At 38.0% G+C, this 18,792-nt stretch overlaps 1 pseudogene; it reads left to right on the top strand.

Moving 5' to 3' along the window:
• The first annotated feature begins 3,118 nt into the window (after nucleotides 1–3,118).
• On the top strand, nucleotides 3,119–3,397 carry LOC118020748 (annotated as a pseudogene).
• The last annotated feature ends 15,395 nt before the right edge of the window (nucleotides 3,398–18,792 follow it).

Genomic DNA, 18,792 nt, shown 5'->3' with positions numbered 1-18,792 from the left:
TTCTACCAAAAACAATAAGATACCTAGGAATAAACCTAACCAAATGGGTGAAAGACCTGTACTCTAAAAACTATAAAATACTGATGAAAGAAATTGAAGATGACACAAAGAAATGGAAAGACAATCTGTGCTCATGGATTGGAAAAACAAATATTGTTAAAATGTCTATATTACCTTAAGCAATCTACACATTTAATGTAATTCCTTTTAAAATACCAACAACATTTTTCACAGAGCTAGAACAAACAACCCTAAAATTTGTATGGAACCACAAAAGACCCTGAATAGCCAAAGCAACCTTGAAAAAGAAAAACAAAGCTGAAGGCATCACAATTTCGACTTCAAGTTATATTACAAAGCTGTAGTAATCAAACAGTATGGTTCTGGCACAAAAATAGACACATAGATCAATAGAAGAGAATAGAAAACCCAGAAATGAACCCACAGTTATATAGTCAATTAATCTTTGACAAAGGAGGAAGAATATCCAATGGGAAAGAGAATGTCTCTTCAACAAATGGTTTTAAGATAACTGGACAACAACATAAAAAAAAAAAGAAATTGGACCACTTTCTTAGACCATACACAAAAATAAATTCAAAAAGGATGAAAGACCTAAATGTGAGATAGGAGTCCATCAAAATCCTAGAGGAGAACACAGGCAGCAGCCTCTGTGACCTTGGCCACAGCAACATCTTACTAGACACATCTCTGGAGGCCAGGGAAACAAAGGCAAAAATGAACTATTGGGACTTCATCAAGATAAAAAGCTTTTGCACAGCTTAGGAAACAGTCGACAAAACCAAAAGACAACCGAAAGAATGGGAGAAGATAATTGCAAATGTCTTATCAGATAAAGGGCTAGTATCCAAAATCTATAAAGAACTTATCAAACTCAACATCCAAAGAACAAATAATCCAATCAAGAAATGAACAGAAGACATGAACAGACATTTCTCCAAAGAAGACATATAAATGGCCAACAGACACATGAAAAAAAATGTTCAACATCACTTGGCATCAGGGAAATAAAAATCAAAGCCACAGTGAGATACCACCTCACATTGGTCAGAATGGCTAAAATTAACAAGTCAGGAAACAACAAATGTTGGTGAGGATGCCAAGAAAGAGGAACCTTCTTACATTGCTGGTGGGAATGCAAGCTGGTGCAGCCACTCTGGAAAACAGTATGGAGGTTCCTCAAAAAAGTTGAAAATACAGCTCCCCAGTGACCCAGTAATTGCACTACTAGTTATCTATCCCAAAGATACAAATGTAGTGATCCGAAGGGGCACCTGCACCCCAATGTTTATAGCAGCAATGTCCACAATACCCAAACTATGGAAAGAGCCCAGATGTCCATGGACAGATAAATGGATAAAGAAGACATAGCATATATATATATATATATACATATATACACAATGGAATACTACTCAGCCATCAAAAAATGAAATCTTGCCATTTGCATCGATGTGGATAGAACTAGAGGGTATTATGCTAAGCGAAATAAGTCAATCAGAGAAAGACAATTATATGATCTCAGTCATATGTGGAATTTAAGAAACAAAACAGGATTAAAAGGGAAGAGAGGAAAAATTAAACGACAAAATCAGAGAGGGAGACAAATCATAAGAGACTCTTACTCAGGGCGCCTGGGTGGCTCAGGTGGTTAAGCGACTGCCTTCGGCTCAGGTCATGATCCCGGAGTCCCTGGATTGAGTCCTGCATCGGGCTCCGTGCTTGGCGGGGGGTCTGCTTCTCCCTCTGACCCTCCCCCCTCTCATGTGCTCTCTCTCATTCTCTCTCTCACAAAGAAATAAATAAAATCTTTTAAAAAAAAAGAAGAGACTCTTACTCACAGGAAACAAACTGAGGGTTTCTGGAGGGGAGGGGAGTGGGGGAGATGGGGTAACTGGGTGATTAAGGAGGGCATGTAATGTAATGAGCACTGGGTATTATATAAGACTGATGAATCACTGACCTCTACCTCTCAAACTAATAATACATTGTATGTTAATTGAATTTAAATTTAAAAAATTGTTTTAAAAGGTGCTATCAATGATAACTACACTAAAATGAGAAAAAAAAAACCCCAAGAAATAGAAGACATAGGCTACAGGAAATAATAGATTCAACACAAGGGGAGAGACAAAGGAAAAAAATAGGATAATACTTAGTAAAATTCTAGGCTCTCACCATGCAGAATGTCTGGAGAGGGATCTACCAGACAGAGGCAGAATGAGCTTGACTCCAGGAGATCAAACCAGAACCTGGTTTGTTGCTCATAAAGCTCACCTGGTATGTTGGCTTATAAGGAAAGGACTTCTGTACTTTTGAAGAGTTCATGAAACAATTATAACAGGAAATATAAAACTAAACACTATGTGGCTTAGTTATGAACAATATTTGTATAGTAATACGTAAAATAATGGTCAAATGATTTGACCAAAAATTGAAGATGCATAAAAAGGAATGGCTCAATCAGTTGATCTCAAGGTTGTGAGTTCGAGCCCCATGCTGGGTGGAAAAATTACTTAAAAATAAAATCTTGGGGCGCCTGGGTGGCTCAGTTGGTTGGGCGACTGCCTTCGGCTCAGGTCACGATCCTGGAGTCCCGGGATCGAGTTCCGCATCAGGCTTCCTGCTTGGCAGGGAGTCTGCTTCTCCCCCTGACCCTCCTCCCTCTCATGCTCTCTGTCTCTCATTCTCTGTCTCGCAAATAAATAAAATCTTAAATAAATAAATAAATAAATAAATAAATAAATAAATAAATAAAAAATAAAATCTTGTTTCTGTTCTTTTTTAAAAAAGGAATGTGGGTAAGTAACATACAGGAACTGAATCCAGATTTTTCATAATAAAAAGGTTATATATAAACACCTAAAATGGAATAAAACAGTATAAGCATATTAATTAGAATTATGAATAGAAATAATTAAAGAAAGAGATCAAAGAGTTGAAAGAAGTTGCCTGTGAGCCTGGCTTAAGAGAGACAGAACAAAACAGGACCCTCAAAGTCTACTAGTCTTCATTTAAGCCTTGTAGTAGTATTTGACTTTTTAGGTTATATAAATGCAATTTCAATACAAGTAAAGAATTAAGGTCGGCTTCCACCATGGCGTACCATGGCCAGGGCCAAAAAGTGCAGAAGGTGATGGTTCAGCCCATCAACCTCATCTTCAGATACTTCCAAAATAGATCTTGAATTCAGGTGTGGCTTTAGGAGCAAGTGAACATGCGAATAGAGGGCTTTATCAATGGTCTTGATGAGTACATGAACCTCGTATTAGATGATGCCGAAGAGATTCATTCTAAAACAAAGTCAAGAAAACAACTGGGTCAGATCATGCTAAAAGGAGGTAATATTACCCTGCTCCAAAGTGTCTCCAACTAGAAATGATCAAGGAAGTGAGAAATTCTTGAAAAGGTAGTTTGTTTTTTTAGATGTCCTTTGTTGGGAGTGTAGTTCTAAAACATTGTTTTGATTACCTTTACTAAGTTATTACCAGAGGATAATAAATGCTGTGAGATTGTTTTTATTAAAAAAAAAAAAAAGAACTGGGCGCCTGGGTGGCTCAGTTGGTTAAGCGACTGCCTTTGGCTCAGGTCATGATCCTGGAGTCCCTGGATCGAGTCCCACATCGGGCTCCCTGCTCGGCGGGGAGCCTGCTTCTCCCTCTGACCCTCCCCCCTCTCATGTGCTCTCTCTCTCTCTCATTCTCTCTGTCTCAAATAAATAAATAAAAAATCTTTAAAAAAAAAAAGAACTAAAATTTAAGAAGTTCAAATAAAATGAAAAAATAGTATTATAGAAATGTCATTTAGAGTTATGGAGGTAATAAAAAGAACTGACTACAAATAGGTAAAAGACAGGGGCACCTGACTGGCTCAGTCAGTAGAGCACGTGACTCTCGAATTTGGGGTTGTAAATTTAAGGCCCATGTTGGGTGCAGAGATTTAAAAAATGGTAAAAGACAATGGTTACCACTGAAAAGTTGGATTGGGGGCTGACTTGTTATGACCATAAGCTTGATTGCTTTTACAACAAAAATAAATAAAACCATACAATACATCATTAGTTTTTGATGTGGTGACTGGTGACTAACATAACATGAGAAAATAAAAAAAAAAAACACGAAAAAAACCCACCAAAAACCAAACCACAGTATGGGTTGGTCCATCAGGTATCTGTGAGAACAGGGTAATACTCAATAGCAATTGTGAATTAGCCTGTTTTTATTAAGGTCACTTATGCAAACAAAAAGAAACTACTGCTATTTTGAGAAAATGGACATGTTTCCTCTTTAATGTGATGATGTTACAGTGATTTGTTATTTTAAAAACCCAATCTAGTATCTTAATATAAAGGAAAGGTGCATGTTGGTTTTAATAGGAGTTACCCAAGTACTAAATTTCAAATTCAAAATTGTCCACTTGAATCAGAATGACCTTCCTAGAAGAATTAATCCTCTTGGGATTTTGTTCTAATCTTATTTTAGGAGCAGATTTTCTCTAATACCAAGTGGAGTTATTTGAGTTGTGACACAGAAATAGCAACGAAACAGTAATGATAAGTATTCGATCAGAACTTTGTGCACCATGGGGGGCTGCATGGAACCCACTCATTAATTACATTGAGTTTACCCAGGGGAAACTGTTTTTATTTTTTAAGATACTTAGACAAAAATTTCACAACATCCCTCAATAACTCATATGTTTTAAAATTTTCTTTTAAAATGTTTTTATTACATATTTTAATACATACTGAAAATAGTAACACATGCATAAGAGATATAATGTGGTGATATAATGAGCAACAGTCAACCCACCACTCAATATAAGAACTGGAACACTAGCAATGCTATAGTAGTAACCCCCTAGATGCTCCTTTCCCCATCCCATCCTCATTGTTAAAATACCTTTCTCTAGGGCACCTGGGTGGCTCAGTCATTAAGCGTCTGCCGTCGGCTCAGGTCATGATCCCTCTCCCTCTCCCCCTGCTTGTGTTCCCTCTCTCGCTGTGTCTCTCTCTGTCAAATAAATAAATAAAATCTTTAAAAATAAAATAAAATAAAATACCTTTCTCTATAACTAACTTCAATACTTCCTGTTATGATTTAAATTAATTTCCTCTGGCTCTGTTCTCTGGAGATGAATTATCTATGAAACATCTTTGCTTTCACTTACAAAATAAATGAGCATGGGATTTAGAGTTGATAGATCTGGTTTCAAGTTCAGCTCTGACATAACCTTACTAACTGTGTAACTGTAGACAAGTTATCTAACTCTTCTGAGCCACAATTTCCTCATTTGTAAAGCATTCATTACGTATATCTATTTTATAGAAAATAAATCATTATGATCTTATCTTAGAATCTTTTTGCAAAGTGTGAAAAAAAGTAATTACATGTCTGGCTAACTTCTTCATTTGGTAATCTTTGTTTCAAAAACAAACATAATTTAAAAAGAAATAATTCATCCTGTTTTTTTCTGGATATTTTAATAACTGAATCCAATCCATTCCAATCCAATCAATGGATGATTTTTGGTTGGCTCTGCAGATACTGGTTGTCAAGGTGCCTAATGTCCTGTTTCTTAATGAATTCAATGACTTTCAAAAGACTAACATAAAGATGAAGAAAACAGCAGAAATTGCACATGAGAAATTCATTGGATATTAATTAAGTCTAGATCTTGTGGTTAGCTGGGACAGCATCATAGATACACAGAAAAAGGGGCAATGACTTGAGAAACATTATATTTTCATCATTCATTTTTTAAAATCATTTTTCTGCTTTAAGAAATAATGTAACCAGCTGTTAAAATAAAGCAGTCCGGAATGTTACCAGTTAGCCTGTCACCATGGTAGCAGCATCTGGGGAACATGTAAAATACATTATTTTAGAAATCCTGAGGTTGACTCCTACATTTGTATGAGCAGACTTGTTTATCTGAAGAGATAACAAATCCATTCTCTTTATACTTCTGAATTGCATGAAATGGTATCTTCTCAAGAGAAGATAACTAGTGTGTGAAATTCCAGGCCTAAGATGGCCAACATCAAATAGTTGCAGAAGTGAAATCAGTGCCAAAAAGACAATAGTATAAAGAATTGACCCTTTATACTTAAAACTACTTAATGTTTAGTATCACAATGATGCTGATGCTAGAAATGGTGACAGTAACAGTGCTGATGATGAAAAGGCAATTGTGAGAGAATCAGGACAGAAGATTTAATATTAGTGTTAAATACAATCATTTTAGTACACTTTTGCCCATTCTTTCTTTTTAAAAGATTTTTATTTATTTATTTATTTGACAGAGGAGACTGTGAGAGAGGGAACACAAGCAAGGGGAGTGGGAGAGGGAAAAGCAGGCTTCCCGCGGAGCAGGGAGCCCAATGTTGGGCTAGATCCCAGGACCCTGGGATCATGACCTGAGCTGAAGGCAGGCACTTAACGACTGAGCCACCCAGGCTCCCCAGTACATTTCTGCCCATTCTTCTTAAAGAGCAGTGCTACTTCATTGTCATGTGATGTGCATCCTAATTGTAGTCCTAAGTGGTGACTAATATGTTGTGTTGAAATACATGACAGAGTTACATAATTAGGTTAATTTTAAAGGACTCTTATGAAGAAGTGTTTTTGCCACCTTGTTTTCACTGTCATCTGAGGATAGAGCTACAATTACAGCATTTGTGTGAAATATGAAATATCCAGTGAAGTGACAGTTTGTTCCTTACTTGATGCCAAAAGACAGGTTTGACTGATTTTATGTTTCATTGACTTGGCTAGTTGTTTGACCAAATTGTTTTCTTTGGTATTTTTTTTTTTAAAGAGTATTTAAAAAAAAATTTTTTTTTTTTAAGATTTTATTTATTGAGAGAGAGAATGAGATAGAGAGAGCACGAGAGGGAGGAGGGTCAGAGGGAGAAGCAGACTCCCTGCCGAGCAGGGAGCCCGATGTGGGACTCGATCCTGGGACTCCAGGATCATGACCTGAGCCGAAGGCAGCTGCCCAACCAACTGAGCCACCCAGGCGCCCTCTTTGGTATTTTTTAGACACAATTTAAATGGGATAACCAGCTGTGTCGAATTTTGTCTTTAAAACTGCTTGTTCAGCTACTTCTATAATGAGGTTTCAACATGAGGTTGCCCACTGAACTATCTGTCCCAATCCCTGTAATATTATCAGAAAAATACATGCAGTGGTATTTTCAACAATGAGGTTGCCCACTGAACTATCTGGCCCAATCCCTGTAATATTATCAGAAAAATACACGCAGTGGTATTAACTTTCAGTTAAGCATGAATTTTGAATGACAAAATAAACTTTGGATGACAAAAAGATGGTTGAGAATTCTTGAGACTCTTTTCTTAATAAAGGTGACTTGAATTTTTTTTAATTTTTTAAATTATAATTCATATTATTGCTATGAAATTTTATAGGACAGATTGCTCTAATCATAATTCATCAATTCTTCATAAAAATACATTTTTACCTATTTACATCACAAAAATTTAGAAGTGACAATCTGAGCTGGTGCCAATGCATACTTAGTCTCTTTCTTATGGAACAATTACCTGGTACTCATAGGAACCTCACCAAGGGAGAAGAGTTTTTATATTCATATTCCATAAGGCTCCTACCTCCAAAAGTATGCACTTAGATTTTTCTGTACCATTTCTACTATTTTTATAAGTTTATAAAACTTTTTTCACTTTATGAATAATACAGTATTTGGTCTTTTGGTCAAGAAGTTTTATAGCACAACTAAATATATCTAACAAGGGCTTTTTTTCCCTCCAAATTATTTTAAGATGTACTTCCAGAATAACTGTTAGTAAATTTGAGGGCTAATTTGTGTCTTAGAACATTGTGATACCTATTATTACAATACAGATTTTTAAAAAGTCACAGTCCAATTGTCTATTTGTGTTATATATCATGACAGTTTTGTATATTCCATACAATATTTCCTCTTTTGTTATCATTATTATGGGCAATAACTCTATTACTTTTAATAATAGCATTATCATTAGAAATACGAAAATTTAACAGTTTTCATGGTTTTGGAAAATATAATTCAAAATTCTCTCTTGTAACATGATGGTAGTCTTCCTGCTTATCAACAAAGTATGAAATGGTTACTATATTCTGTCAGCTTGCTATCTCTTACTTTGTATTTTATTATTTCCCAAATGCTAGAGTTTCCTGACATTTATAACATGTAAAAAAATATATTGATGCTTTTATTTCTTTTGGAGTATAAATATGAAGTGGGTCTTAGTCAAAAACATTGCTTCCTTCTCATATATTGCTGTTAGGAGTGAAAATTGGTACAATGTTCATGGAGGGCAACTTGGTTCTATTTGTCAAAATTAAAAACGCTCATACTCTTTGACCCAATAATTTAAACTCCTAGGTTTTTATTCTATAATCTTGCATATGTACAACACAAAATATATGCAAATGAAATTTTTTTTTTGCAGCCTATTTGTAATAGTAAATGATGGGAAACAGTAAATGTTATTAAGGACTGTTCAGTTGAATTATGGTGCGTTTGTACAGTGGATTACTATACAGACTATAAAAATAATGACTTTTATATATACTGATTTTGAACAATCTATTTTTTTTTAAGATTTTATTTATTTGAGAGAGAGAGAGACAGAATGCACCTGAGTGGGGAGAGGGGCAGAGGGGGAGAGAAAGAAAAAGGGAGAGAATCTCAAGCAGACTCTGCCCTGAGCATGGAGCCTGAGACAGGGCACGATCTCACGACCCCGAGATCATGACCTGGGCCGAAACCAAGACTTGGATGCTTAACTGACTGAGCCACCCAGGTGCCCCTGGAACAATCTTTAAGAATGAAAACTCAAGGAACAGAGAAAAGTATATGGTATACTACCTTTAGAGTGAAGGAAGAGGAAGAGAGAGAGGGAACTTATACATGTATGTTGGCAAATGCATGAATTATTGTTGGATGAATCTCCAAGAGATTGGGTACAATGTTTGCCTCCAGAGAGGGGAACTGGGTAACTAAGGAAAAGGAGAGATTTAGGTTTATATTGAGTATTCTTTTGTATCTTTATATCATGTGTGTACACTTTTCTTTACATATACATACATGTACACCCAAATATTTCTAAAAACTAAAAGAAATATAGCCTCATGTCCCAGAAGAAATACACTGTCTGATATTACTTTTCATTTCCTCTTTCCCCTTCCATCACTTGAAGAGGACTGAAGGTCTTTTGTTAGTTGACAAAGAACAGACATTTCTACCTTTAAAACTAGCCTGTGCAATCATTGCCAAGTAATTAGAGAGCGGTTGAACCTCTTACCCTTAACATTTTAAAAGTGTATGGCTTTATAAATATGCCAATGTAGCTGGGTCTCTGCAATCTAAAGAGAAGTGGAGACCTGATAGTTATAAAGGCAGAGAAGAATCCCCGCTGGAGGCTGGAATTGTTTGTGGTCCGAACTTAGTAACTGCCAAATTGCTTCAGTGTACTAATGTACACAGTCTCAGAATGATATTCTAGCATCAGACTATAACTGAATCTCTGAAGATGGTTGAGTTTGCACCATATAAAATATATTCAATGTTACAGAATGTGTACCACATATGTAGAACATTTTTAGACATTAGTGGCAGTAGGTTTGAAGACTTACTTCAATTTTAAAAGTTTTTAAACCTTAAAACAATAAAATAACATATCCACAAGGAAAAAAGGGTTAAAATTTAAATACAGAAAAAGAATTATAAAGATTGTCTAACAGTTTATAAAATGCTATCTTGCTTATAGGTAAAGATTGTCTCAGATCTTATATTTTGTGGTCATTCCATTGACTGCCAGAGAGAAACAAGAAAAGTAATTTCCTTAAAAGAAATCTCAAGGACATTGGGGGGAAAAAATCACACTGTCACATGCATTCTCATAACACAAGGACAAATACATGCAGATCAGATCAGTGCGAACTGACTCATATTTTCCCTTTACTATCCCCAGGAATTCATAATCGGTTTCTCTTCTAACGATGTTTAAATGACTGTATAGTCATACATATGGACTGGTACTTGATCCCCTAGAATGAATAATAATACATACCCCCAGGAGAAAGATGTCTTTGTTTCCTGGATCTTGGAGTTGTACAACATATGGTCTGACAGATTTTAAGCTCCAAGTATCTATTTTTAGACATAATAGTTCTTTACCCTTATCTTTTAATAAAAGAAAAAGTATTTGTTGAGCTGAGACTTGCTTTCACAATAGCACTTCAGCTAGCTTTGTCAGGTTAGAAAGTTTGGTGAGATGAATAATTTAGTCTGTAGGAGTAATATGTCTAGAAAAGAAATTTAAGTAGGGGTTAGATAATACAGGTAATTAATGAAATGAACTTAGGATATCTGATTCATAATGACTAATTTAAATATGTATTAAAAATACATCAAGATCATAAATCATGATTGTGATACTCTTGAGCAATACAGAACACATACTCCATCATATAATAGAAAAAAATGTTTTATGTGCTTTAAAACATTTAAAAATTCTTTTTTCTTTTTTGTCTTTTGCTAATGTTCACAGAGAATCACAGTTCCTGGTCAAAACAGAGAACAATCAAACTAAGATTTATATTTAATGTCAAGAAAAATGAATATATTTTAGAACGTATGTTTAATTAGACAAATGTTTGATTTGAAAAAGCACTTTTCTGAGAATAGGTGTAGACATTATGATAAGAATTGCTTCTTCAGATTGTCAGAGTAATTAAGTGGGTAAGGGGTACTGTGTCATGATACTGTCCTCGACATTGGGAAAATCATATGTATAGCAGATTCTCCAGGGCCAAAGAAGAGAGTAACTCCTGCCGTCTCACTGATGGCTGGGAAGTCATCAATTTTATCAAAAGAAACGGATGTCATTAAAATCTGCCTTCATATTCATTCCTCTCCTTTGGGAAATCTTAAGAACAGCCTCCGTGACGTTGGAAAAGCAGACCTCTTAGTTAAGGGAGTGCCTAGGTATATTCATGCAGTCCTCAATTTACAGATGAGTTGGGTTCCAAAACTTTGGTACTCAAGTGGAATTTTCAACTAAGACAACGTTATAGGTGGTGCTAATCTTCTAAGAATGCAGTAGGCCCCCCTTACCTGTGGTTTCACTTTCTGTGGTTTCAATTTCCTGCAGTCAACCACAGTCCGGAGGCAGATGATCCTCCTTCTGACGAATCAGCAGGAAGTCAACAGTAGCCAAACACTATGTCATGATGCCTACGTCATTCCTCTCACTTCTCATCATGTACGCATTTTATCATCTCACATCATCACAAGAAGAAGGGTGAGTACAGTACAGTAAGATATTTTGAGAGAGAGACCACATTTACATAACTTTTGTTATAGTATATGTCATAACTGCTTTTATTATTATTTTTTTAAAGATTTTATTTATTTATTTGACAGAGACACAGCGAGAGAGGGGACACAAGCAGGGGGAGAGGGAGAGGGAGAAGCAGGCTCCCCACTGAGCAAGGAGCCCAATGTGGGCCTCGATCCCAGGACACTGGGATCATGACCTGAGCCAAAGGCGGACGCTTAATGACTGAGCCACCCAGGCGCCCAATTGTTGTTACTCTCTACTGTGACTAATTTATAAATTAAACTTTATCATAGGTAAGTACGTATAGGAAAAAACAATAGTACATATAGGGTTCAGGGCTATCCATGGTTGCAGGCATCCACTGGAGGTGTTGGAACATATCCCCCGAGGATACGGGGGGACTACTGTAATCCACAAAATGAAGTGTTATAAGAAATAGTAGTAGAAAAAAAAAACAGTAAAAACCAAAACCATTGTAAAACAAGTATCAAAGCAGAAAACAACAAACTGATGAAAAAAACACTTATGATGGGGTGCCTGGGTGGCTCAGTTAGTTAAGCGTCTGATTCTTGATTTTGGCTCAGGGTCATGAGATTGAGCCCCACATCAGATTCCATGCTGGGTATGGAACCTGCTTAAGATTCTCTCTCTCCGGGGTGCCTGGGTGGCTCAGTTGGTTAAGCGACTGCCTTCGGCTCAGGTCATGATCCTGGAGTCCCGGGATCGAGTCCCGCATCGGGCTCCCTGCTCGGCAGGGAGTCTGCTTCTCCCTCTGACCCTCCTCCCTCTCATGCTCTCTGTCTCTCATTCTCTCTGTCTCAAATAAATAAATAAAATCTTAAAAAAAAAAAAAAGATTCTCTCTCTCCTCCCTCTGCCCTTCCCCCACCTCTCTCTCTCAAAAAAAAAAAACAACACAACATTTGTGTTAAATGTTGGTTTTTGACTGAAAGGTTTTATTAGAGGACAACAAAGAAAATACAGATTTTTGTGGAAATTGTGACGAGTTTTTTTAGCACTTTCATGGACTCTAAAGGTTGTTTCCCTTTTCACACCAAAACTACACTTTAAAAAATGTCACTTCCCTTTATTCTGGTATTAGTCTTTTCTTTTTTTTTTTTTTTTTAAGATTTAATTATTCATTTGAGACAGAGAGATACAGAGAGAGAGAGCATGAACAGGGGGAGGAGCAGAGGGAGAGGGAGAAGCAGACTCCCTGCTGAGCTGGCAGCCTGATGCGGACCCAATCCCAGGACCCGATCCCAGCATCCGATCCCAGGACCCTGAGGTCATGACCTGAGCTGAAGACAGACACTTAACTATTTGAGCCACCCAGGCACCCTACTCTGGTATTAGTCTTATGCTTAGGTGTGATCACAGTCATAGTGAGGGAGGTTTGTAAAAATGGATCAAGAGAGAGAAGACTCTGGAATTAGCTAAATACAAGTTCAAAGAGGAAGAAAGGAAAGGAGGTTAAAGATGAAATGTCTCTGGGAAACTAAGGTATCACCAACAGAGGTGCATGTAGTCAAATAAAGAGAAACATCTGGCTTGACATACATATGGCTGAGAGATGTTAGGTCAGATAATTAATTTCCTATCCATGTCCATCACCAAAGAGACACTCTTTACTCAGGACAACTTTGTTACCGAGGTTTGAGCAAGGAATGGCGGGAAGGACAGAAGAAGTGGGAGGGCATCAGAGTAAACACCTGCTGTTTTGCCTCCCCAGCAACTGTTTTGCCTTCGTTTACTCTCCATGTTCCTTTGGGGTAGGAGCTTAATCACACGGAATAACAACAGCCTTTAATTGCTGGAACTGGGAGTCCAGGCCACAGTGGGATTAAGCCCTGAGCTGCTGAGCTGCTGAGCTGCTAGCCTTGAATTTTCCCTGGCTGGGAACAGAATCCAGAGTGGGGCCTTAACTAGCAAGGGAAAATTAAGCAACTCCAGTGTCTGAAGTATAGTAGTTCTCAATTCTGGCTATACACTAGAATCATCTGCCGAGGATTTTTTTAAAAAAGATTTTATAATTTATTTGTCAGAGAGAGAGGGAGAGCATAAGCAGAGGGAGTGGAAGGCAGAGGACGAATTAGGCTCCCCGCTGAGAAAGGAGCCTGATGTGGAACTCGATCCCAGGACCCTAGGATCATGACCTGAACCACCCAGGCATCCCTCATCTGCTGAGGATTTAAAAAACAAAAACAAAAAACTAGACCAGTATCTGGGCCCCATGTCAAACCAATTAAATCAGAATCCCTAGAGGTGGAGAGTTGGGCTTCAGTGTGTGTAAAAAGCTCCCTGGGTGATGTGCAGCTAGGCCTGAGAACAGCAGGATATGACAGTGACAGAGTGAAAGGATCAAGTGTCCAGCCGCTGGGAACAAGTGAAGAGGGAAGCTCTACTGGCAGCTCTGAGTAGGGAACACGCAAGGTCAGTCGGCTAACCTAGTGTCAAAATGGGATCTGGAGGACTCAGAGGGCAGCAGAGGGACACCAGCCATCTGAGCAGACAGTGGAGTTAGGAGTGCAGTGAGGAAGGCTGGAGGGCAGTAGGCAAGGCTTCCTGTTCCTTGTTATTTGGTCAGGGGCAGCCTGAAATTCTCTCCTCAGTAATCATTTGACAAGCAGCCCCATCTCCATCTCTTCTTCCCAGTGTCTACACAACGACAGTCATCCACCACCTCTGTACAAGGAGAGCAAACCTCCCACTCAACAGAATTACAGAATTTTAGAGCTGGAAGGGACCTTCGATATTATCTGGTTTAACATTTTTCTTTTGGACTGTGAATATCTCCACAGACCTGTTAAAGGCAAGGAGTGTTTCTTTTTCTTTTTTTTTTTTTTTTTAAGATTTTATTTATTTATTTGAGAGAGAGAGAATGAGAGAGAGAGCACATGAGAGGGGGGAGGGTCAGAGGACGAAGCAGACTCCCTGCCGAGCAGGAAGCCCGATGCGGGACTCGATCCCGGGACTCCAGGATCATGACCTGAGCCGAAGGCAGTCGCTTAACCAACTGAGCCACCCAGGCGCCCGCAAGGAGTGTTTCTTATGCTTCATTGTTTCTCTAGTGCCCACAGGATAGATGGATAAATATTAAATGACCAACTGAATGAATAAATTTTCAGATGAGGAAGCTGAGTTGCATAGTCAGTAAATTAGTCAGTTCATTCATTCACTTAATACCAGTACAAACAGAAAGCTTTAGATATCCATAAGGATGAATGTACAGCACAGTGACTATAGTTAATAATCCTGTATTGTATATCTGAAATTTGTGGATAACAGATCTTAAGTATTCTTAGCACACCATAAAATAATGGTAACTATGTGAGATGATGGATGTGTTAATCTGTTTGTAAGGATTTGTGGTAATCATTTCACAATGTATAGGTATATCAATCATCATGTTGTACAACTTAAATATTATACAACTTTTATTTGCCAATTATACCTCAATAAAGCTGAGAAAAATAAAACTAGCAAAAGTTGCAATATACTCATAATTTTTGCTTTAATTTAACATAATGTGTTTTTTCTTATAATGGATATTTGGTATTTCATAAACAAAAATAAATGCTTGCAACTGGAAAGAAACATAAGAAACTGCATATTTCTGATGCTCTTAGAAATACAAGTAAATTTAATCCAACCAACACTTTGATGTACTTATTAGTAAAGGCATGGTATTAGGTGCTATAAAAATTAGTGGAGGTTAATTATTAAGGGCCCAGGCTCTGGATTCAAAGTGCCTGGGTTGGATTTCTGGTTCCTACTTTTTGGCTGTGTGATATTTATTTATTTGTTTAACCTCTTCATCCCTCCCTTTTCTCAACTGTAAAATGGGAATAATAAAATATGCCTTGCAGGGATGACAGTACTTTATGCAAAATAAATACTCACTAAATATTATTAGCATTATTTAATATTATCTGCTGTTTTGAACCCCCACTACGGAGAAGAGTGGGACCTGCTACCTACATGGGACTTTATTTTGCTGAGCTTCATGCTGGGTTTGGGTGTGCCAATGGGAGCTAGGGCTGAAGCACCTCTGAATTTAGGTCAAATAATGTGGAGAGGAGTTTGAAGTCAGAACGACAGGCCAAAAGGAAGAAAATGTGAGCCAGTGGGTCTAACAAAGGATCTGAGAGTTGTTTTTCTGTGTAGTGTGGTAGGTCATCTCCATGACAAAACCTGCAGTGAAGTCCACTTTGCTCACTAATGTTTTCAGGTGATATGGTTTACTTTGGCAGAACTCAAAGTGGTTCTGGGTCTAGCAGGGAGGATGTATATGGTGCAGTCGGAGGATGGGAGAACAGTTGGCATCTGGGTTCCACAAAGAAGAATGAGACTCAGTCTGTGCCCTTAAGAAATCACGGTATCATGCAGAGATTGATATGTATGCACCATATTAATTTAAACACAAGGTAGAATAAATTTGGTGTTATACTGATTGCACAAAGCACTACAGAGATATGGAAATGGGAGAGATTTACTCCAAATGGGGGTTTGGAAAAGCTTCAGGGAGAGATGGTATCACACTTTCTAGGTTAAGAGATTGTTATGGACTGAATGTGTTTCCCCCAAAATGTATACATTGAAATCCTAACATCCAATGTGATGATATTAGGCAAGGGGCCTTGGGAGGTAATGAGGTTATGGGGCTGAAGCCCTTGTGAAGGGGATTAATGCCCTTATGAAAGAAACCACAAAGAGCTCTCCTACTCCTTTCTGCTATGTGAGGACACATTGAGAAGACAGTCAACTACCAGGAAGTGGGACTTCACTGAACACCAAATCTGTCACCACCTTGATCTGGACTCCCCAGTTTCCAGAACTGTGACAAATACATGTCTGTTGTTTAAACAACTTAGCCTATGGCATTTATGTTATAACAGTCCTAACAAACCGAGGCTAAGAGTGCCTAACAAGTGGATATGGTGAGCAGAGGAGTGAACAAAGGATCGGAGGCAAAGAAGTGCAGTGCTGTGCTTAGGAAACTGTGAGACTACCTGGTATTAGAAAACGATGCCAAAAACCCACTTCCATCTCTAGACATTTTGCTATGTAAACTACCACTGTTATGTGCAGCTAAATACAATCCTGATAGAGTGCTCAGTAAATATGTGCTAAATGAATAAACAGAGGAGTGAGAAGAGGATTGGACTGGGAGATCTCACCTCCAATTCTGGCTCACCAACTGTAGTAGTAGACAGAGATGTTTTCGTCTGCCCAACTTACCTTTCTTCATTCTTTTTTTAAGATTTTATTTATTTGTTTGAGAGAGAAAGCGAGCACATGAGTGGAGGTGGGGAGAAAAGTAAGAAAGACTAAGTATAAACTCAAATACAGTATAGGCGGGGAGTTAAGAACACAGGCTCTGGAAGCAACAACCTGGGTTGAAATCCTGGTTCCCCACACATGTCAGCTTTATGTTCCTGAAAAAGTCACTTAACCCTCCTAAGCCTCAGTTTCCTCATCTGTAAAATTATACCTACCTCATAGGTTGAAAAAAGAAAAGAGTTTTATGTATAGGAATATTCTGGAAGAATATAAACAAAATGTAAATAGTGATTATTTCTAGGTGATGGAATTATGGGTGAATTTGTTTGCCCTCTTTTTCTAATTTCTATAGAAAAATATTTCTATTTTTATAGTTTCTACAGTGAATTAAAACACTATTTTCTGAGTGTCAGCATAGCATCACAGTTATGATCACACACTCTAGAGTCGGACTTCTTAGGTTCCAGTTACTTATTAGCTGTGTGAGCTTGGGCAGGTTACTTAGCCTCTATTTCAGTTTCGTCATTCATAAAATGGAGATCATATTATTTCCATCATAGACGTAAATGGATTAATACAGGTGACGTGATTAGACCAGTATCTGCCAGATAGTGTTATATGATGTTTTCAGATATTATTAACATTTTTCTCTTTTATGTCCTTTTCCTCCAAATGCCTATTCTTTGGATGCTTTAAGTCAAGAAACTAGGTTACAGGTATACAGTAGCTCACTGTAGTTTAATGCAGGTGTCCGCAGACTATGACCAGCGGCCAGGTGCTCTATGAGCTAACAGTCTTTACATTTTTAAAGGATTGTGAAAAAAGAACGAAAGAAAAAAGAAGAATGTGCAAAAGAGATAGTAAATACTTTAGGCTTTGTGGACTACATACCCTCTGGCCCTTTATAGAAAAAGTTTGTTGGCTGTTGGCTTAATTTGTCTCCCCTTTCAAATATGTTTAGGATTTAAAACCACCATGCTATAAACACCAAGGACTAAATTTCTAAGGGTGGAATTTGAAGAAATACTGTAATTAGGAAGGGAGATAGTTTTGGACAAGGAAGATTTTATTCTATTTCATGAATATTTGCTCCTCTGCTTTGTGGTAAGATCACTTTTTTCTTTTTTTTTTTTTTTAAAGATTATTTATTTATTTATTTGACAGAGAGATAGCGAGAGAGGGAACACAAGCAGGGGGAGTGGGAGAGGGAGAAGCAGGCTTCCCACGGAGCAGGGGCCCCGATGCGGGGCTCGATCCCAGGACCCTGAGATCATGACCCGAGCCGAAGGCAGATGCTTAACGACTGAGCCACCCAGGTGCCCCACTTTTTTCTGCCAGTGATTAAGAATGGCTTCATAGTAATTGAAAGCATGGTACTATAGGATCAAACAATCCAAAAGGTACTTAAACTCACCAGGCTGAATGGGATCTCAAATGATTATTGTGTTTCTCTCAGCCAACTCTGTCATGCTGTTGGTGGCAGTCTAACTACTGTGGGAATCTGGGATCATATCAGGTCTGGAATCAGCAAATTTGCCAGACTAAGTACTCAGTTCCTTGCCGTAGCCCTTGTGGTAATGAGTGTGGGAGTGGGAAGGCTGACTCAAGGATCTCTCTAGACCCCAGTCAGGCATATTTCAGAGAAAGAAAGTTGCCACTAGTCAAATCTTTAGATTTCAAAAGAAATTCAAGGTTGTTAAAAAGCAATTGTTTTTGAAAAGGGGGGAAATTAAGCTAAGTTGTTTGTTGGGGTGTTTTTTTGGTTGTTTGCAAACAGAAAGAGTGTTAACCTGTGATTATCAGGGTAACTTTATCTACTGTTTTACTCAGCAGTAAGCAATTTGTAGCCTTTCCATGTGTTTTCATAAGCACACAAGATAACCTCAAGCAAGAGAATGGGAGAAGAGATATGATGTTCCTCTGAGGACTTCAAACTACACTGGTAGGAAGCTGGTAGGTCTGTCTAGGAAGTTGCTGTGGGTGGGGGTTGCATTTGTCTATTGAGTCCAGGAGTCTGGGTATTGCTGTAGAGGGTGGAGGGTGGGGAACTAGAGGGCTACTTCCTTTCTGACCTTAACTGGGTCTGCTGAGATTCAAACATGAGTGGTCAACCAAGGGGC

Source organism: Mirounga leonina, unplaced genomic scaffold (assembly GCF_011800145.1).
Source record: "Mirounga leonina isolate KUSES-001 unplaced genomic scaffold, KU_Mleo_1.0 Mir_174, whole genome shotgun sequence".
Taxonomy (NCBI): domain Eukaryota; kingdom Metazoa; phylum Chordata; class Mammalia; order Carnivora; family Phocidae; genus Mirounga; species Mirounga leonina.
The sequence above is the reverse complement of the archived record's forward strand: the minus strand, read 5'-3'. Positions and strand labels throughout refer to the sequence as shown.